The sequence below is a fragment of the Podarcis raffonei genome, chromosome 15, assembly GCF_027172205.1.
Source record: "Podarcis raffonei isolate rPodRaf1 chromosome 15, rPodRaf1.pri, whole genome shotgun sequence".
In the NCBI taxonomy this organism is placed as follows: domain Eukaryota; kingdom Metazoa; phylum Chordata; class Lepidosauria; order Squamata; family Lacertidae; genus Podarcis; species Podarcis raffonei.
The window spans coordinates 31,398,425-31,420,422 of NC_070616.1; the positions used below are offsets into that span (position 1 = coordinate 31,398,425).

The 21,998-nt window shown below is 43.9% G+C and overlaps 1 protein-coding gene across 2 annotated transcripts in view; it reads right to left on the reverse strand.

Annotated features, from left to right (window-relative positions):
- Nucleotides 1-21,998, reverse strand: part of ST3GAL4 (ST3 beta-galactoside alpha-2,3-sialyltransferase 4) — a 181,937-nt gene that overhangs the window by 135,631 nt on the left and 24,308 nt on the right. Inside the window, exon 2 of one of the 2 annotated variants that reach the window (XM_053367292.1) lies at nt 7,466-7,580. The exons of the other annotated variant lie outside the window; for it this stretch is intronic. The gene's annotated coding sequence lies outside the window, so the exon portion shown is untranslated. The remainder of the gene's footprint in view (nt 1-7,465; nt 7,581-21,998) is intronic. 2 annotated transcript variants of the gene reach the window in all.

Sequence of the window (21,998 nt, forward strand, 5' to 3'; positions counted from 1 at the left end):
AAGGGCGATACAATCTGCATGCTTCTAAGCAGCCATTGTACAGGATGGATGGAGCGGAACGGGCAATTGGTCTGGAAAGAATGCCTGGTCTCTAAAAGCTAGGGATTTCCACTGTCTGCAATCTGGGAGAGAGAATGTTCTCAGCTGTTGAGAAGCTTATTACTTTTAGTTCTGAAAAAGGGATCTTCAGCTGTTGCATTTCCCCTACTCAACCTACCAAGGCTGCTCAGCTGTTAAAAGGCACAGAAGCCCTGCCAGGACAATAATAATAATAATAATAATAATAATAATAATAATAATAATAATAATAAAAAATGAAGGAGCTTGCAACCCACAAGCGCCATTGAAATACAGTGGTACCTCGGGTTATGAACTTAATCCGTTCCGGAGGTCCGTTCTTAAACCAAAGCATTCTTAAACCAAGGTGCGCACATTCCCTAATGAGGCCTCCCACCGCCGGTGTTTGGCTTCCGTTCATCTTCCAAGGCAAAGTTCGCTAACCGGAGCACTTACTTCTGGTTTTGCAGAGTTTGTTGTCCGAAGCGTTCATTAACAGGGCTGTTTGTAGACTGAGGTACCACTGCATTTTATATACAGTGGTACCTCAGGTTACATATGCTTCAGGTTACATACGCTTCAGGTTACAGACTCCGCTAACCCAGAAATATTACCTCGGGTTAAGAACTTTGCTTCAGGATGAGAACAGAAATCATGCTCTGGCGGTGCAGCAGCAGCAGGAGGCCCCATTAGCTAAAGTGGTGCTTCAGGTTAAGAACAGTTTCAGGTTAAGAACAGACCTCCAGAACGAATTAAGTTCTTAACCCGAGGTACCACTGTAGCGCTAAGCCTGGTTGCAAGCCATTGGTTGTATCGAACGTTGACCATAAAGGTAAACGGTAAAGGTAAAGAATCCCTGGATGGTTAAGTTCAGTCAAACTTGACTATGGGGTACGGCACTCATCTCACTTCAGGACGAGGGAGCCAGCATTTGTCCACAGACAGCTTTCCAGATCATGTGGCCAGCATGACTAAACCTCTTCTGGCATGACGGGATACCAGGACGAGTGCCAGAGTGCACGGAAACGCCATTTACTTTCCTGCCACAGCAGTACCAATTTATCTACTTGCACTAGCATGCTTTCAAACTGCTAGGTTGGCAGGAGCTGGGACAGAGCAACGGAAGCTAACCCCATTGCGTGGATTAGAACTGCTGACCTTGCAATCGGCAAACCCAAGAGGCTCAGTGGTTTAGACCACAGCCCCACCCGCGTCCCCGCCACCCACTTGTACATAAAGGAGCTATCTATGACAAGAAGCTGCAGGAGATGGAATAAGGAAAATGCTTCTTTGAAACATATGTTTATGCTGTGTCTGATGCTTACAAATTTTCAGAGTATTAAGATGTATAAATACTACTGTGGGGGGATGGAATTAAAATTGTCAGATGATAATATTATCCTAAATCACATACCAAATATATGTGGTTTCACAGTGGGTCAACATAAAAAAACTCGTCATGCCCTTACTTCTGCTAAAAGACTGATATTGAGTCATTGAAAAGATAAAACCATGCCCCACTTGGAATGATGGATAGAAGATATGACTACTCTTCCAACATGCGAACAGATTGCTTTTCGATGTAGTTTGTGTATGGAAAATTCTAATGTTATTTGGATGCATTTATAAAAAGCGCAATGACTTAGTAATTTTATACTTGGTAGAAAAATATTTGACATTATTTTTATACGTGCTGGAAGCCGCCCAGAGTGCCTGGGGAAACCCAGCCAGACGGGCGGCATATAAATATTATTACTATTAAAGAATAACCGTACTACTTATAAAACTGTATCACAGTTTTAGGCGTTTGTTCTGTGTGCATTTCAATGCAAAGCTCCCTAATATGCACTACCTGGAAAAAAATATGCAAATGGAAAACACAGCTTGCCTACCAAAAATGTGTATAAGAACGCCATATATGACAGGAAAGTGTGCCTAAGAAGTGCATATAGTAGTGAAAATAACACAGGAAAATACAATATATTGGGGGGAGAATCTTGCAAAAATGGTATATCCAGAGAAATTCACTGGTGAATTTTTGTGACAATTTAAAAGAAGAAATATCTCAACTGGTGCAGAATTGTGGAGAACTGAACCAAAGTCTAGGGGAAATGATAGGTACAGATCATGCTGGATTATGCACCCAATCTGCCCATTTTAAATGTGATAGCTTGAACACTTTCTCTATTTTCTCTGTGTTGAGAATTACATCACAAACTTGGGTCTGTTTAGGAAGCACACTCTTTTCCTAAATAGACCCTCATTTACCCAGTTTAAAACATGCTTCTTTCATCACATCTGCATATCTCCTTATTTCATGCCCGTCCTATACACCTTACTCTCTTTGAACAGAAATGAGTGGCAGGCTGATCTCATAATTTGCCACTTATAGAGTTCTTAGGCAGCTCATCCCAAAATTACAGAACAAAACGAAAACAAGTCCGCCTTGTAACATGGAACTGGTTTGGATCAAAGCAAAGAAAGAAGCACACCAAGGGGAAGTGTTCCCCTCCCCTGCAGATCCCAAAATAGCACTAAACCCAAGCAAGCTGTTTGGGGTTTAAACAGCAGGTGTGCAGCCCTGTTTATCTGAAAAGCTTCATGTCCAAGGAAGCCAATCAGTGGCTGCAAAGCTTAACTGAAGGGGGGGGGAGGGAAGCAGAGGAGAGAGAGCAAGATTGCAAAGGCAGCTTTAAATACCACTGAGATGAGTGCAGAGGGGAAAACCCAGTGCCAAGCGTGACAGCAGCGAGAGCCCCAGGGTGTCTCCTCAGTGAGGAAGTGAAAGCAAAGAGATTTCGGGACAGAGCAGTAGGGCAAGACTCACAGCGGAGTCCAGAGGGAGATCCTTGGATAGATTCAACAGCCCAAAAGGTCAACAACCAAAACCAAAGCATGGCAGTGTATTTTCAACACCATTTGCTGTGCTTATTAATGCGAGTGGGTGGCACTGTGGTCTAAGCCACTGAGTCTCTTGGTCTAGCCAATCAGAAGGTCGGCGGTTCGAATCCCTATGACAGGGTGAACTTCTGTTGCTCAGTCCCAGCTCCTGCCAACCTAGCAGTTCGAAAGCACACCAGTGCTAGTAGATAAACAAGTGGGAAGGTAAACGGCATTTCCGTGAGCTCTGGTTTCCGTCACGGTGTTCCGTTGTGCCAGAAGTGGTTTAGTCATGCTGGCCACACAACCCGGAAAGCTGTCTATGGACAAACACCGGCTCCCTCAGCCTGAAAACGAGATGAGCACGGCAACCCCATAGTCACCTTTGACTGGACTTCACCGTCCAGGGGTCCTTTACCTGTTGTGCTTATTATTGGCCTTGCGAAACAGATTCACGAAAAGGATGTTAGCCTTCTTCCTTTTCACAAGCATAACACTTATGTTTTCATCCACTCATATTCCTCCAAAGAGCTCAGAGTGACATGTGTTGAGCACCCAACTTTACACACCTACACACACACACACACACACACACACACACATATATATATTTTGCCTCCTCAGCACCCTGTGAACTAGGTTAGGCTGAGAAATGGTAATCCGCTCACAGCCAAACAGTAAGCTTTGTGCATGAATCGTAACTTGAACCTTGGCCTCCATGGCCCAAATCCAGCACCAGTGACCTGGGTTTTCTGGAAAACAATTCCTAAGAAAATTAGGATAACTTGTACAGGGAAATTTCCAATTTGGCATGTTTCACTTACATTTCGTAACCAAAGCTAAAAACTTTGAAAACTGCCAAGTGTGCCAGTTGTTGTCTTCACCACTGGCATCCATTCATTGTTACTAATGGATTATGAAACAGAAATTTTACATCGGAAAAAATAAAGCTCCGCCCAGCACTCCAACAGCTACATTGGCTTTCTTCCAAAGGACAAAAGCTTCTCTTCCATGGCAGCCCAGATGTGATTCTATCTAACACTTCACAGGCAAACAAGCAGTGGCTATGTCCAACCAGGGACAGCAAAGCTATTATGAGATATGGAAAATAGTCTTACCAACACACAACAAGCCCTTATGAACACAGGAGGAACAGTCACCTCTGAATATAATAAATGCCCATTTAATTGCATGTATCAAGGAGAACACTAACCAAAGATCTTGGGCAGCCTTTCCCAACTCAATGTCCACCAGATGTTTCAGCTGACCATGAGAACTTCCATGCAGATCAGCTGGTATTCAGGGTTGTAGAGAGCAGTGCAAGGAATCAATGATCAGCTGATGGTTGGGGCTTCTATGCAAAGACCATGCAAGCCCTGACAACCCATTCATCAAACCTTGCCTGTGGGACGGTGGGGGAAATAAGGATCCAGCCTGGCAAACAGATCAAGTTCCTCACCCCTGTTTTAGAGTGGAAATTTCAAAATTTCCAGCTAGGACTTCTGAATGGTATCTTGCCTACTTTTTTGCAGATTTGAACAAATAGCTCAGTTGGTTAGACCGTGGTGCTGAAAACTCCAATGTTGCAGGTTTGATCCCCATAAGGGACAGCTGCATAGTCCTGCACTGCAGGGGGTTGGACTAGATGATCCTCAGGGTCCCTGCCAACTCTATTATTTGAATTATCTCTTCCCATCAAAGAACTGTCTTGCACTGCTATGTTTCTGCTAAATTATTAGCAGAGACTATTGCTTTGATTTGTCTTTTTGGCTGCCAAAACATAAAAGGAAATCTCCCCCCAATTAAACATATCCTGTTCTCATACATTAATTACAATTTCTAATCTGGTTGTCTCCATCCGTTCATCCCCCAACTCGCTCTTAACTTTCATATTTTATGGTATCCTATTGTTTATCTAATTTTAGGCAAGCTTTTTATATTCCTGATATATTATATCATTTATATATTGCAACCCACTTTCAGGTATTTTGCATGTTGCGATATTTCACTTGTACAGTTGCTGGTTTTAGGGGTGGGGGTTTTTTTTAGATCTTTGACTGCGTAATAAAGAATCTGTATCTGACTGGAACTCCCATCAGTCCCTGTTCAGTGTGGCCAAGTTGGTTGGAGTTGACAGGAGTTGCAGTCCAAAAACAACTGCAGGGTGTTCTCAAGTAACATTTGCTTCCTAACCTTGCACCAGCCACAATCAGCGATGATGACACTGGAGGAGAGAAACTGGGATGTATCTAATGCCAGAGTAGACCTACTAAAAGTAATAGATGGGTGCATTAATTTCAGTGGGTCTGTTCTGAGTAGAAGTTAGTTGGATATGGCCCTTTATTCGCCGTTCATGGGATTCCCTTTCTACGCCTGGACAAATCACTGTCTATTTACATACTGTTTTCCACAGCAAGGAGAGAAGGGTGCCTGATGGTGCCACAGAAAGGGCTGCTTTGTCTTGTCACTTCTGGCCAGCCCACAGCCAGGCCATGAGAGACAGCTCTGAGTTGCATCTATTTATTTATATCCCTTTAATATCCTCCCCTCCATGGTCACTTGCCAGCAGATGACTTGGACTCTGCTAATGCACAGCTCTTCTTGGGCTGTGGGCAGTCAAAGTCAACATCCGTTTAAGTCAAGTCAGCCCACTGGCCCATCAAGCTCAGCGTTGTCTACACTGACTGGCAGAGGCCTTTCCAAGCCCTATCTGGATCTTCTCCAAGTCCCCCACCTAAACAGATAAGGTAAAGGTAAAGGTAAAGGGACCCCTGACCATTAGGTCCAGTTGCGGCGCTTGTCTCTTTATTGGCCGAGGGAGCCGGCGTACAGCTTCTGGGTCATGCGGCCAGCAGGACTAAGCCGCTTCTGGCGAACCAGAGCAGCGCACGGAAACGCCGTTTACCTTCCCGCCGGAGCGGTACCTATTTATCTACTTGCACTTTGATGTGCTTTCGAACTGCTAGGTTGGCAGGAGCAGGGACCAAACATTGGGAACTCACCACGTCATTGGGATTCGAACCGCCAACCTTCTGATTGGCAAGACCTAGGCTCTGTGGTTTAACCCACAACGTCACCCACGTCCCACAACAGATAAGGTACATACAAGCAGAAGAATGCTGCTGGATCGGGTCAGGGGCATCCACTCTAGCATCTTCTTCTCCCAGTGGCCAGCCAGATGTTCCTGGGCAGTCCACAAGCAGGACATGAGTACAACTGCAATCTCCCCATTTGAATTCCCAGAAACTGGTATTCCAGGGTTTCCCAAACTTGGGTCTCCAGCTGTTTTTGGCCTACAACTCCCATCATCCCTGACCACTGGTCCTGATAGCTAGGGATGATGGGAGGTGTAATCCAAAAACAGCTGGAGACCCAAGTTTGGGAAACCCTGGAATACCAGTTTCTGGGAATTCAAATGGGGAGATTGCTGTTGTACTCATGTCCTGCTTGTGGACTGCCCAGGAACATCTGAATACCTTGTGGTATTCAGAGACGTACAACAGGAAGTAATCACAGCCAGTAGCTACTGATGGCTCTTACATTCCATTAATTTGTCATATGGGTACTACAGAGAGGGCCTTTTCAGTATAGGCAACTTGATTATGGGGTGCACCGAGGCTCAAATGGCACTTACATTAAGAGCCTTTCAACGCCAGGTAGAGAGACCTTTTCATTTCCCCAGGCATTTAGAATGTCATTTTGCCTTTGCAAAAAGATTACTGGGTTTAAAATGCTGTCTGTGCTGGTTTTTTAGGCACGAAATTGAATTGATTGGCTTATTTAATGTTCTAATTGTATACTGCTTGAGTTCCGTCTCACCCACCCAGAGGCCCTTGCTGACCGAGAGATTAACTAATTTTCTAAATAGATACATGAATGTCTATTACTGAACCTGGGGTGGTTTGAATGCATGTGGCCTTCAGCTGAGCTATGGCCCCACTCCAGTGCTAAACAAACATATCCACACCCATCATTTTTTGTGTGCACATGTGTATATCCACAAGGAAGAAACATTATGCATTTGACTAGGCCAGGAAGGGTCCCAATGACCTCTCCACACGCATTTATTTCAGAAGTGAATTAATTCTTTAGGTTTTATTTATTCATTTGACATATGTTTGCCTTTCTTATCAGGAGCACGAGGTGTGATGTACCTGGTCCTCCCCCTCCCAGACCGAGTGTCCCAGTCCTAACTGCCCTTTTCCACACCTCACACCCATGATGTTTCCGTTGACACCTGGAAGTCTTACTCTCTCCACCTGGCCCTGGCGGCCTCCACCAAAGAGCCCCAAACCTTCTGGCTCTCTTAAAAAGAATCTTCAGCTACTGTGAGGGTTGGCTTTCAGGTGTGTGGTGCGTAAACCACACAAAAAGGTCGTAACGCTGAAACAATTTAATGTGTTTACTGGAAAAGTATTATCACGGCAGCGAGGGGGGCAGAGTTTTAACATCTGAATAAGTTACACCCAAAACGAAAGAGCAAAAGGATAAGAAAATAAGAAGGTTAACAGCATACAGCTATTCCTACCCAGACTGCAACTTATTCAAGTTCTTCCCAGCGACATCTTAGTGTCAGAGTTCTCAGGGTTCCCAGACATTCAGCTTCTCTTCGGCATTCCTTCTGCCGAGCTCTTTCTGCAAAACTGAAAAAAGCATCAAAGCTAAAACCGTTTTCCCCCTTCCTCAGACACTGCAGTGCCAACGAACTGACCTTTAGATTTTCACACATACGAAAAAGCAATTAACCCCATCTTATCAAAACCCAAAATTATCAAACTCTGTTCCTTCACACCCCTTGTATACCTGTCCATACACTGGAGTCATCACCTTGTGGTGCAAAATGAACTGGAGATTTATTCCACGGCAGCTCAGACTACTGTCACCTGCCTTGTGGAACTCTCTGCTCAGGGAACTGTTTGAATGGTAGCTCTATGAGAGGAATAGGGGTCTCCTCATAACTCTCAGAGCCCTTAACAAATTATAATTCCAAGGATTCTTTGGGGAAAGCAAAGCCTCTTTAAAGCTGTATCACCCTGCTTTAAATTTATGCTGTAGATGGGGCCTTAGGCAGGCCCCAGCATTGTACACATTTTATTGAAAGGTTTTTTTAAAAAAAATCTGAGCTTTTCCCAGAAAGATGAGCTCTGCTTGTTTCTCCTTGTTGTTTGCTGCTGTTCTGCTCTGTTGTCCTTGGTGGTTCTGCGGTTTTATTTTATTATTTTAATGCAAATTGTTTGTAACCCTGACATTTTTGTAACCTGCCCTGGGAACGTTTGGTGGAAGGGTGGACTGTAAGTGCCGATATAATAAAGTGTAAGTGAAAGTTGACAGAATCTTCCGTGTACTTGGGAATTTATTAGGTGTACTCTTATCGTCCTTTTCACCAGCATGCAGAGATCTGAAGTGGCTTCCCGTAGAGTCTCTCTTGACTGACTGTCTTTCTCCTTCGTCAGCGCTCATGATGTCCTAATCTAACCCCGCTTGCAACAGGATCAGCAAGGAGGAGAATAACCCTCTCTGTGGTGTGTGTGCGTGTGTGTGTGTAAGGCATCAGGGGAAACTGTAAAAACAATGACATCAAGGCTATAGTTTTCCATAGACTCTCAACCCCTAGGCTTATAACGTCATTATAGTAGTGCTTATTGGCCCGCCGGCTAATCCCACGCCTTTGAAAAGCAGCAGATAGCATTAAATATAGGCCACGGAATCATGTCAAAGACTTTGCACCAGCCGCATGAGCACACGAGTGCATTTTCTGCAGATTGCGCTTTCTAATCTTACAGGGCAGGCAGAATGGAGTGGAGGGAGGGAGGCGCGGAGAGAGAGAAAAATGCCGACCTGCATTCAAAGCTACCTAAGGAAGTTCAACGGCCACTTTGCCAAATGGACTGGAGACCGTGGGAGGAGAATAGCTGCGGCATCTTTTACTGGGGTGGCAGCACAGTAATCGCTGTAGCAGCAAGTGAGGGGCTGGCAGGGTTCAGAAACTGCGGTGACAGATGCTGCGGCAAGGCACAAGGCGGTTTCCCTTTATTCGAGCAAATAGCCAGAAACCAAGGTTGCCCCATAAATAGATGCTTCTTCCTGAATGGCCGGTGCAAGGATGCATCATAGCTTTCCTGCTAGTGCTGAAGCCACAGGTGTGTGTCACCACAGCAGGCAAAGTGTTCTGTGGTTATCACTTGGGATGTTTCTGAACAGAGCTGGTGGTGTTAGATTCAGTATGCACATCGTAAAAACTGGCTGGGTGTTTGTGTGGTTTGAGCTTTCCCAGGCTCAACTCTTGAAACTTTAAAATAATAATAATAATAATAATTTTGAGCTTTGTTGCCTAGTGGGCATAGCTTGCTTACCAGAGACACCCAGCCATGATAACTCTTGTTGGAGGTAGCCATGAGCCAAGGTGAGGCAGCTACCCCATGGACATAGCGGAGGTTTTTTTGTGGAGGGAGGATGAGGGGCAACAACTTCAAAAGGCAGCAGAGCTAGTGGCACACAGACCTAAGTTTAGTGAAGGGATGGAGAACCTCAGGCCCTCCAAGCCTTCTGCCTGGCCCTCAGGACTCCCCCCAGACTACTCTTCTCCCCAGCCCTTCCTCCATGGCCTCCTTGAGTGCTTCTGCCACACCTAGATGTGTCCTTGAACTTTGATATTGCCTCTTGCTTGGCAGGATGGAGAGACAGATACAGAAGCCTTTGGCTTTTGTGTGACTGGAATATAGCCCAGTTTACAAAAGGTCAAGAGTTGCATCTGTTTCTCTTCCTACTTTTGCTTCTGGCCTACGGACACTTTCACTACTAGCATGTGGTCCTCAGAAGATGGCCTGTGAAAGCATGTGGTCCTTAAACAAAGAAAGGTTCCTCGGCCCTTGCTGAGTGGATTGAGTGAGAGATAGGACAGTGCGGTGTAGTGGTAAGAGAGCTTGACTAGGGCCTGAGAGACCAGGGTTCAAATCTCCACTTGGCCATGAAGCTCAGTGGATGAACTTTGGCCAGCCACTGCCTCTCAGCATAACCTACCTCATAGGGGTTGTTGTTGGGAGAATTGATGAGGGGGAGAACAATATATATGCTACCTTGAGAGCCTTAGAAAAAAAGGTGTGATATAAATGCAATCAATCAATCAATCAATCAATCATTCAGAAAGAACAAGGCCTGAGGAAAAGCTGCTTAAATCTCCATTCATCCATGATCTTGAGTTAAGTGTCACTATTACCTCACAGGCCTGCTTTGTTGTTTTATTAGGAATATTTATAAACCACTAAACAATAAAATATAAATAGAGGTGCAGAGGAGGCTCACACACACACACACACACACACACACACACACACACACACACTTTTTTCAAAAAATTAAAATCAGATACTGCCCGGGTTTGCTGCATTCATAAACCGAAAGTTACATATCCAGAGTGATACATAACTCCACAACGCATATCCAGTATCTTGGTGCAAGGTGCAACTAAGAATCTGAAATGTTTGTCACCAATACATTTTGTTCTGTTTTCATTAACAGATTAAGGAACTACATGTATGATAGTTAGGAACTATGTTGTATTTGATATTAATCTACTAATCTAACACATTTTTGTGAACTAATACAAAAAGCCCTTCAAAAAAAAAGATGAGCAGAGTGATTGATGACTACAGCCAGTGGAAGCTAGGTCATTAGGGCAAATGAAGTCTTGCCCCACCCACCTCAGTCTGCCCCCACCTGCCTGCCTTATTTACAACAGTCTAGGAGGTGGCACAACCTGTTAGCTTCCTCCTCTTTAATCTTGCCTTTGTAGAACTATGCAGGGAGAGAAAATGACAATTATTTGGCTCTGCCTGTCAACGGCTCAGGCTCTGCCTAGTGTTTGGGCTCCCAGCAGCATTCTGCTCCACCGGTCTAAATGGGCTCTGGCCACCACGGGCTACAGTTTTCGCTGGTTATCAGCTTTGTAGAAATGCAGGGGACAAAAGGACTGGTCTACTGCCTTCCATCTTGTTCAACCCCAGCATCTTAAGTTAAAATGGTCCATGTGTATGTCTAGAGACAATGAAGGAAACAAACCCTATTAGTTGTACTGCTGAATAAGTTTTTAAAACCAATACAAAAAAAATTAAGTAACGAGAAAGATATCTGGCTAAGACCACTGACATTTCAGGTTATATACACATACCCTCCAATATTTTTCCAATGAAAATAGGGACGTGCTATTCCATCCATTCATCCATTGATTTATGCATGTATATATGTATTATCTTGCACATCTGACTGGGTTGCTGCAGCCACCTTGGGCAGCTTCTAACCTATTGAAAAACATAATAAAATATTAAACATTAAAAACTTCCCTATACAGATGCCTTCTAAAAGCTTGCATAGTTACTTATCTCCTTGGCTCAGGGATTGCATAACTCCATCCCTTCCAACATTTCTCCAATGAAAATAGGGATGTCCCAAGGAAAAATGGGACGTTCCGGGATCAAATCAGAAACTGGGATGGCTTCTGTAAATCCAGGACTGACCCTGGAAAAGAGGGTCACTTGAAGAGTCTGTATACATGACTGGACAAATTGTTTTATGATGTATTAGGCAGCCGCGGAGAGCCAATGTTGTTTTGGATGTGTCTGGATAAGTGCTGAGAAAAAAAGGAATACTCACACAAGCACACGCCTCAAGACAAGCATGACCAGCACGCTGGTTTATCTGAACCACCCGCCCAGCCCAAAGAGATCTGATCAATTCGCACAACAAAACCAGTGGACCTTAATATTTTGAGTGTAAGGAGGATGCCTTCAAAGGGAGCGGCTGTGCAAGAACAACGTCCAAATGAAAGCTACAGATGTTAATAATTATGGTGCAATAGCCTCACCCATAGAGAGAGCAGAATACCAATATGATGAGCTCAAGTTAAAAATGACAGCTTTAGAGGGGAAAGGGAAGAAATGCTTTTTTTTTTTTTACTAATCTTTTTATTGATATTTTGGAAACGACATCAAACAATACAAAAAAGAAAAAAGACTGAAAAGAAGAAAAGCAAACAAACAAACAAACAACAACAACAAACAACGCCTATAAACATAAAACAAACAAACCAACATAACATCACTCAATTGACTTCCTTCCATCTCAGTTTAGGCAAAATAAACTCATCGCTTATCTGCAGATTGTATTATATCAGCTCTTTACATCGCAGGTTTTAGATTCCGCCCACTGTGATTTTGGTAATACCTAGATTGATTTCAATGTAACTTACAAATTTACTCCAGTCGTTCGTAAACTTAACGATTTTTTGATGCCTAATTTTTTGTGACATTCTAGCTAATTCTATATACTCATATAATTTCATTTGCCATTCTCTAATGGTGGGGATATTGGAAGTTTTCCAGTTTTGCGCTAACAAAATCCTGGCGGCCACCATTGCATATTGAAAGAATGTTTGGTCTTCATTTTTGATCTCCTCTCCGATCATACCTAAAAGGAACGCTTCAGGTTTTTTGGGGAAGGTGTATTTCAGTATTCTTTTTAATTCATCGTAAATTTGTCCCCAAAATCTTTTCACTTCGTCACAGGTCCACCACATGTGAAAGAAATTACCCTCTTTAGTTTTACATTTCCAGCATGTGCTGTCTCCGGTCTTATACATCTTCCCCAGTTTTGCCGGGGTGATGTACCAACGATACATCATTTTCTCCATATTTTCTCGGAGAGCAGCACATGCTGTGAACTTCATACCTTTCTTCCAAAGTTTTACCCATCTGTCAAACTCCAGATTATATCCAAGGTCTCTGGCCCATTTGACCATGACTCCTTTCACCTCTTCATCTTTAGTATCCCAGTCTAACAGTTGGTTATACATTTTGGATAAAAGTTTAGTATTACTTTCTAAGATTTCCACCTGGTACCTGGACTTTTTTTCACTCATTCCTATTTTTTTATGATCGTACCATAACGCATTAATTTGGTGAAATTGTATCCATCCAGTTAATTTATCCTTTAGCTCTTCGTACGGTCTAATTTTCCACCCTCTTTCTGATTTAACTAGGAGATTTTCGTATGTCCATCTTTCACATTCCAGATTTAACTTTTTTGTTGTTAAGATATCAATTGGTGAAAGCCACCAAGGGGTGTCTCTTTCAATCAGCTTTTTGTTCCTGTTCCAAACTTCTAATAACGAGCCTCTAATGATATGATTAGAGAAGCCCCTGTGGATCTTTCCTTTATCATGCCACAAATAAGCATGCCAGCCAAATCTAATGTTAAATCCCTCTAGATCCAACAAATCCGTGTTTTTTAAAATGGCCCATTCTTTTATCCAACAAAGACAAGCGGCCTCATAATAAAGTTTTAAGTTCGGAACTGCAAAACCCCCTCTTTCTCTTAGATCCGTGAGGAGTTTGAATTTAATTCTTGCCCTTTTCCCTTGCCATATAAATTTAGCTAAAGTTCTTTGCCAATTCTTAAAACATGCCGTACCTCTAATTACCGGGATATTCTGGAATAAAAACAGTAGTCTCGGAAGAATGCTCATCTTAATCGCGGCCGAAGAAATGCTTTTTTAAAAATAACAAAAAAATAAAACAATGTAAAAAAGAAAAACTCCTTCCTGCATAAAAACAACCATCTCAGAGTACAATTCACAATAATTTTTCATGGCTTTTTAAGACTCCAGCAAAAGGAAAACTTCTTGCAAAACATTGCAAGCGGGGCCAGAGGAGATACAGTTTCCTTTTGCTTTAGAGCCAAATATTTTTTTTTTATAAAATGTGCTTTTATTTTTGTTTCCCTATTTACAAATTAGCATGAAGAGAATACAGCAGTAGACAACGGACTAGTCAGTACCCATGAGACTCTTAATCTCAGGGACACGGGTTCAAGTCCCACACTGGGCAAAAGACTGCTGAACTGTAGGGGTTGGACTAGATGACCCCTGTGGTCCCTTCCAACTCTACAATTCTGCATGAATGATATTCCCAGTAAGTCCTTGAATATTTCCAGGACTGGGGTCAATTTTAATCAGGAAGCAGGAAAGAAGAAGGGACAACATAAAAGCAATTGAGCTTCTCTAGCCAAATAATACAGTGGTACCTCGGGTTACATACGCTTCAGGTTACATACGCTTCAGGTTACAGACTCCACTAACCCAGAAATAGTACCTCAGGTTAAGAACTTTGCTTCAGGATGAGAACAGAAATCGTGCTCCAGCGGCACGGCAGCAGCAGGAGGCCCCATTAGCTAAAGTGGTGCTTCAGGTTAAGAACAGTTTCAGGTTAAGAACGGACCTCCGGAACGAATTAAGTACTTAACCCGAGGTACCACTATATCCAAATGGATTTAGCAGGATCTCTCTCACCATTAAGGGAAGCAGCAGCCTGTGAACACCTGAGTTTGCATATTCTCTCTCCCCATGCAGGATGGGCAGGGCATTTATTTTTTATATTCATTTAATTTAAACTGTATTTATTTAGTGCATTTGGTACGCTAGTGCATTTGGTACGTTAAGGAGCTCAGAATGATGTGTCAAGCTCTCCTTCCGCATCTCAGCCATGCCTAATTCACAAAGGAATTCTTTTAGCCTCACAATAACCCTGAAAGTTAGGTTAGGCCCCAACTGCACTATGCACTTAAAGCCGTTATCATACCACTTTAAACAAACATGGCTTCCCTCAAGGAATCTTGGGAACTATAGTTTCTGAATGGTGTTGGGAGTTCTTAGGAGATCTCGGTTCCCCTCACAGAGCAACAATTCCCAGAGTTCCCTGGGAAGAGGGATTGAATGGTAAGCCACTCTGGGATGGGAACAACTCTTAGCACCCTTTACAAACTGAAGCTTGCTGGAAGGGATCTGTAGGTCCCTTCACACACATGTGGTGGGACTATCTCAAAGTTGCCCAGTTCTGGGATGAGATGTTTTGGGGAACAAAAATATGGGGGAAACCTGTAAAGAAAGAAAGAATCCTGAACGGCATTGTTGAGTACATTCAGTGGAGACACCCAAGAGTTGTTTTATACAAACATTTAATTGGCTACTTAAAAAATGGGAAGAATCAAAGAGTTCAAATGTATGAAAGTGATATCATGCCATTTGAGACACAGCACTTTCTGATAAGCTGACAAAAACGTTTTGCAACTAAAAGGCAATAATAATAATAATAATAAATACGTTTATGGCAGGTGGCCATTCATCCAGCACACAACAACGATTCCACAGGACAAATTGTACCTGGCACATTCCATACCATATGGTTCTGCTAACATTTTCCTTCATGTTCATATTAGCAACTTTCAGCCTCTTTCCACTTCAGGGCTTGTCTGAACTTTACTGTTTGCATCTGAACTATGCCTCTATGTTGAGGAAAGGGGGAGGGGGTGTTCAGTTCATTGTCATCATCCATCCCCATATATACTGTATTTTTCGCCCTATAGGACGCACTTTTCCCCCTCCAAAAATGAAGGGGAAATGTGTGTGTACATCCTATGGGGTGAATGCAGCGCGCCATCCCGCTGTCCCCAAACCTGGTTTGGAGGCTGCCGGCGGGGAGAAGCACGCTTCTCCCCACCGCCAGCCCCGCAAGCTCGGGGGACAGCTGGGAAGCGCAGCACGCTCCCACGGCTTGCAGAGAGCTGCCTGTTCTGGGGGCTGGGGTCAGGGGAAGCTCGGGCTTCACCCGCCCCGGCCCTGCGCCGGGGGGGGGGGAATAAAAAAATTTCCCTTTATTTCCCCCCCCAAAAAAAAATTTGGTGCGTCCTTTGGGCCGGTGCGTCCTATAGGGCGAAAAATACGGTATATATATAGAGAGAGAGGGGGGGGTTTCATAGTTGAAGGAATGATCTGAACCTGGGTTTCCCAGGACTTACTTTGGCACTCTAACCACTACACCACACAGTACACCACCAAGCACTCACCCTAGCATCTCATGCAATGCTTTCTTTTGGGAGGGACTGCAGCTGCAGAGCACTCTATGCTTAACCGCTCTGCAGAGCTGAAGGTGCTGGGTTTACTTCCCTCTCTCATCACCCCAAGCCCCGGTGTACAAAACTGAAAAGTGCAAGATAAAAACCAGCTGCTGCAAGGAAGAAAAAGATAAAGAGAGCATTGTCCCATGTGGCCTGGAAATTTCAGGGCGTTTATCTGTCCCCTGTTGGCTCAGAACCACCCTGAACGCATCTTTATTTTCATGCAAAATCAATTTGGACCCATACGTGCATGAATTGGCTGGAAAGAGGAACTTGCTCATTTTCCACAAGGACTTCATTTACAAAAAAATAAAATAATAATGTGTTAGAGGGCTGTTGTGCTGAGACTTGGCTACACTGCACCTGACATTTACCACATTCAAGCATAGTGGCAGGTGCGTCATTAAGGTGATCATCCAAGACAATTGCAACAATTGATTCTCCCCCCAAAAGTCCCAACTACTAACAAAGCCAAATGCTTCAGAAAAGTCACACTAAACAATGAGGTATTAAAGCTGTCTTCTGGCTGGCCCAAAATAAATCCTGGTTAGTGGAAGAAGAAGGAATAGATGTGGGACCTGAAGATGCCCCCCCTCCCAAGATGGAGGGGAGAGGTCCTCCCCTTCTGTCTCTAGATGATAGAGAAGACAAAACAGATCTGCCAGCCCTCTCCCCTGACCCTCCATTGTTGGGAAACAATAGTTTAGGATCCCTCCCATTTTCAGATTCTCATCTCATCTAGTTAGACATGCAGAGGGTTGAGAGATCTCCCTTAGAGTCCAAGTAAATCAGAGTGAAGAGGGTTTGAATGGTGTTGAGACAGTGCCTGGCCCTCCTCAGCTAAACCACAAAATTATTTGCATGCTTGAAGAAAGCTGAACTGCCAAAGTACATGCAACATGCCTCCTCCCTATCTACCATGCCCCAAATAAGGAATGAAACAAAAACATCTCAAGGTGAAATCTAGCCACAACCACACCACTGACTCTCTAGAAAGAGCTTCATTAACAGCAACAGAACTTTTCAGCCTCACTGCTTGCAAATACTGTTGATGCCGATGGGGGAATCTACTGCTGCAACACTCCTACTGCAACACTCCTACCTATTGATCCTCTCCAATCTAGTCTTTAAACACACACACACACACACACACACAAACATTTAGCCTCTTGCGCCAGTTATACACCTCAGGTTTCATGCCAGAAGGTGGCACTAACTGTAACCACTGTGTGAGAAACTTGTTTGCAGCCACTGGAATTTAAGAATATTGTAACGTTAAAAAAGAAAAGAAACCAGAGGAAGTGGTTCTTGGAAGAGCAGGATGTTAATTTATACCTTCATTAGAGCCAGTATTTCTGAGAAAGGGGTGTGTGTTTGTGTGTTGGGAGGGTGGGCAAATCCAGGAATGCAATCAACCATCACACAACTTCTTAAACTAAGCAGATTTTCTGGCTATACCTCCCAGCGGAAACCTGCACAAACCAAGCTACTTGGAATCTTTGCTTATAGCTTCAGGTTTTTGCATAAACACATGCCTAAGTTTTTGCGGAGCCTCCTCCTGCAAAACTTGCTTGCTGGGCGGTTAAATGCGGCAAAAACTTCACACTCCCGGTGATGACACTGCCATGGCCAATGGCCATCCCTCGCTAGCTGGGTATCTAACATTCTCTGCCTGATTTTAAGGGATGCAAGGGTTTGAAAGTGCTAGGGAGTGCTCCTCCCTCCTGCGTGAAGCTGGACACAGATCAAGGGATCTGGCAGGTCTCACCAGATACGGAAAAGAGCAAAACAGCTTAGAGTTTCACTCCCAAGAGAAGAGCGAACTCTTCCTTTCAAGCATTATGTCAGACTCAGTGCTAGAGCTGGACAGATCACAGTCTCGCACTCCTTAGGGTAGCTGGACAGAACTAAAAAGCGTTTGTCAGGATGAGAAGCTGGGTTTCTTTCTCTGAAACAGAAAGCTGCCATGATGACCAAGGGGATCTCCCATGATAGCCACATTGCCTTACTTCTCAGCCATATCAGGGGAAGGCAGAAATGAGACTGGCTTCCAGATCTCTGGGGAATTTGTGGCAGATGGAGTTTTTCTTGACTTAAAGATAAAGGTAAAGGACAGTTAAGTCCAGTCGCGAACGACTCTGGGGTTGCAGTGCTCATCTTGCTTTACTGGCCAAGGGAACCAACGTTTGTGTGCAGACAGTTTTTCCGGGTCATGTGGCCAGCATGATTAAGCCGCTTCTGGAGAAACCAGAGCAGCACACGGAAATGCCGTTTACCTTCCTGCCGGAGCGGTGCATATTTATCTACCTGCTTTTTGACGTGCTTTCGAACTGCTAAGTCGGCAGGAGCTGGGACTGAACAACGGGAGCTCACCCCATCATGGGGATTTGAACCGCCAACCTTCCGATCGGCAAGCCCAAGGCTTAATGGTTTAGTGCCATCCGTGCCCCCTTTTCTTAATAATAAATAATAATAATATATTTTTATTTATACCCCGCCCTCCCCAGCCAAGCTTACACTTACACTTCTGACATCTGAAGGCAGCCCTGTTCAGGGAAGTTTTTAATATTTAATGCTGTATTGTTTTTAACACTTGATTGGGAGCCGCCCAGAGTGGCTGGGGAAACTCAGCCAGATGGGAGGGGTATAAATAATAAATTATTATTATTATTATTATTATTACACTTGCTTAAAAGCAGCAACAGTCACATTAAATTTGCTAGAATCAAGAGAGCCAGGAGTGGCTTTTCCATGAGAAAGAACTGTGAAAATCAGTTCTGCTACTGAGAATAAAAAGGCACCCTGTTCCTAGGCTATGATCTCCCCTTCTCTCCTCAAAAGCACACCGTTTTATACTGAGTCCCTTTGGTGGATCTTAAGACTCCAAGTATGCCATGTCAACAAAAATTGATCCTTTGCACACTTGAAATCTGCCCACCCCTGAGAGCTGCAGCAATGGCTCTCAGAATGAAAGCCCAGTTAAGACACTGGGATGTCCTCCTTCATGGCCTGACTGAAAGGTTCAAGCCTCTATCCAGGACTCTCTCTGACCCTAGACAGCCTGCAGCTAGGAGTTGCTCCTTTTCCTAGCCCTTATGCAGCCTAGCCTTCTGACCACTTAGCCAAACAAGCTCACTCACTTGCTTACTTCAGTATCAGTAAAGGTAAAGTTAAAGGGACCCCTGACCATTAGGTCCAGTCGTGGACGACTCTGGGGTTGCGGCACTCATCTCGCTTTATTGGCTAAGGGAGCTGGCGTACAACTTCCGGGTAATGTGGCCAGCATGACTAAGCCGCTTCTGGTGAACCAGAGCAACGCACGGAAACGCCGTTTACCTTCCCGCCAGAGTGGTACCTATTTATCTACTTGCACTTTGACGTCCTTTCGAACTGCTAGGTTGGCAGGAGCAGGGACCGAGCAATGGGAACTCACCCCGTCGCAGGGATTCGAACTACCGACCTTCTGATCGGCAAGTCCTAGGCTCTGTGGTTTAACCCACAGCGCCACCCGCGTCCCTCCGTATCAGTATCAAACTTAATTTCAGTCGCAGACTGAAATATTATTGCATTTATATCCCACTTTTTCTCCAGGGAGTTCAAAGTGGTATGCATGGTTTACTCCTTCCTCATTTAATTGCCACAACAACCCTGTGAGGTAGGTTAGGCTGAGAGGCACTGACTGGCCCAAGGTCATCCAGTGAGCTTCATGGCTGTGTGGTGACTTGAACTCTGGTCTCCCAGGTCATAGTCCAACACTCTAACCGCTACACCACACTGCCTCTCACGTCCATATGACTCACTCCTAACTAGGGATGGGATTCAGTTCACATTGAGGACAAACATACATAACGTGCACTTTCCAAAATAAGACACAAACCAAAACACAGCCATCCTTCAAAATTCACAAATTTAGCAAGGTACAAAAATGGGTATAAAGTATGCCTAAAATGCATATATATGTTAGTGAAAATTACATACAAAAATGCATTATGTTAGAGAATATTATTGCAAAAAATGTGTTCATTAGGCAAAATTGCATACGAACATCTGAATATTGGAGAAATTTGCACTAAAATGCTGGTAAATTGTCAAAGGTTTTTTGTTGTTGTTGTTGTTGTTGTTTAATGCAAACTGATGTAGAAATGTGGGGAACTGAAATTATCATGGGAGAAAGGGAACGAGACAAACAGAAACTGACAGTTTAGCCCACCCCTACCCGACAAAAACCCAAAAGCTGTAACATAAGGTTTGTTCTCTGCAGGAAACAAACCGCAGGCCTGTGGTGGCATATAACTCTGATAAGGCAAGTTATAACTGCAGAAGGACAGAAGCAGCAGAACAAGAGGAGGAGCGAAGCAGTTATGATTTTCCGTCTGGGTTCCCCGAACATTTGTTCGTTCTTGCTAAGCCTTGCTTTGACTTAGCGCTACATGTGAATATAGGTATCTCTGAAATAATTATCAAAATCTTCTCAGGGAAGAAGTAATTGCTAGTTTGTTAACCTTTAGTCCACCAGACTTTAGTCCACAGCAGCCACGAAATTAAAAGACGCCTGCTTCTTGGGAGAAAAGCAATGACAAACCTAGACAGCATCTTAAAAAGCAGAGACATCACATTGCCAACAAAGGTCCGTATAGTTAAAGCTATGGTTTTCCCAGTAGTGATGTATGGAAGTAAGAGCTGGACCATAAAGAAGTCTGATCGCCGAAGAATTGATGCTTTTGAATTATGGTGCTAGAGGAGACTCTTGAGAGTCCCATGGACTGCAAGAAGATCAAACCTATCCATTCTGAAGGAAATCAGCCCTGAGTGCTCACTGGAAGGACAGGTCCTGAAGCTGAGGCTCCAATACTTTGGCCACCTCATGAGAAGAGGAGACTCCCTAGAAAAGACCCTGATGTTGGGAAAGATGGAGGGCACAAGGAGAAGGGGATGACAGAGGATGAGATGGTTGGACAGTGTTCTTGAAGCTACCAGCATGAGTTTGACCAAACTGAGGGAGGCAGTGGAGGACAGGAGTGCGTGGTGTGCTCTGGTCCATGGGGTCATGAAGAGTCGGACACGACTAAATGACTAAACAACAACAACAGTCCACCAGATGTTGATGAACAACAATTTTCATTACCCCTAGCCATTGGCCATGCTTCCTAAGGCTGATGGGAGTTGTAGTTCGGCAACTTCCTGAGGGTCAAAGGCTCCCCATTCCTGCCAACAATTTGTACTTCAGACAGCCCCAAAGCAAGCACATCTGCTACCACAAGCACCAGCAAAGAAAGGAAAAGAAAGTATATTTAAGTTTTCCAGGTCGTGTGTGAGGCTATGTAATTTTTCAAACTGTTCAATTACCCCAACAAAAAGCCCCTTCTCCTTATTATAATAGGACAGGTGTCAGGAGAAAGAAAAGTTCTCAGACGCCAAGACTGAAAGCAAGGAAGGTGGAAATCAATGCATTCCCGTTCTGAAACCATCTCCTGGATGGAAACAAGTTAAACTAGCAAGCAGCAAAAAGATTGCTATTGATGGCTGGGTCATTTAAAAGCTATCTTGGACAAGGCCTCATTGAATGACGAGCGCCTAGCAGGAGGCAATATAAGCCAGGAAATTCGACTTCTATTTCTAAACTTTGCCTCTTGGGAATGTGGGCAATGCAATAATATGCTCTTCAATAGCACTTTCCATCTAAGTATCGCAAATGCATTACAAGCAATAATGTATTACATTTCACAAGCCCCAGGTGGCAGATACATACATCATCTAAGATGGGAGAGACAGTCGAACAATCTAATTCTTTATCATTTACCTGCATCTGAGTGCAATGAGTGACTGTTTTGAAAAGGCTTCAGCTCCCACTTGTTTTCTACATGCAAGACAAAACATTGTGAGTGACGTGCCCCTAATTTCCCAGCTTTTCACTTTCACAAATCACTTTCCGCGTCAGACTGGCTCAGTCATAATGAACTCTGTATAATAAACCACAGTTTACTGGACCAAAATCAAGCATTGTGTCCACACACTCCATCATCCCCCTCCCTTCTCTCACATGCTTAATGTAAAACATAGACTATTTATTAAGCCAGTTTCTCATTATATCTGAATCGGGGAAATGGTTTAATACC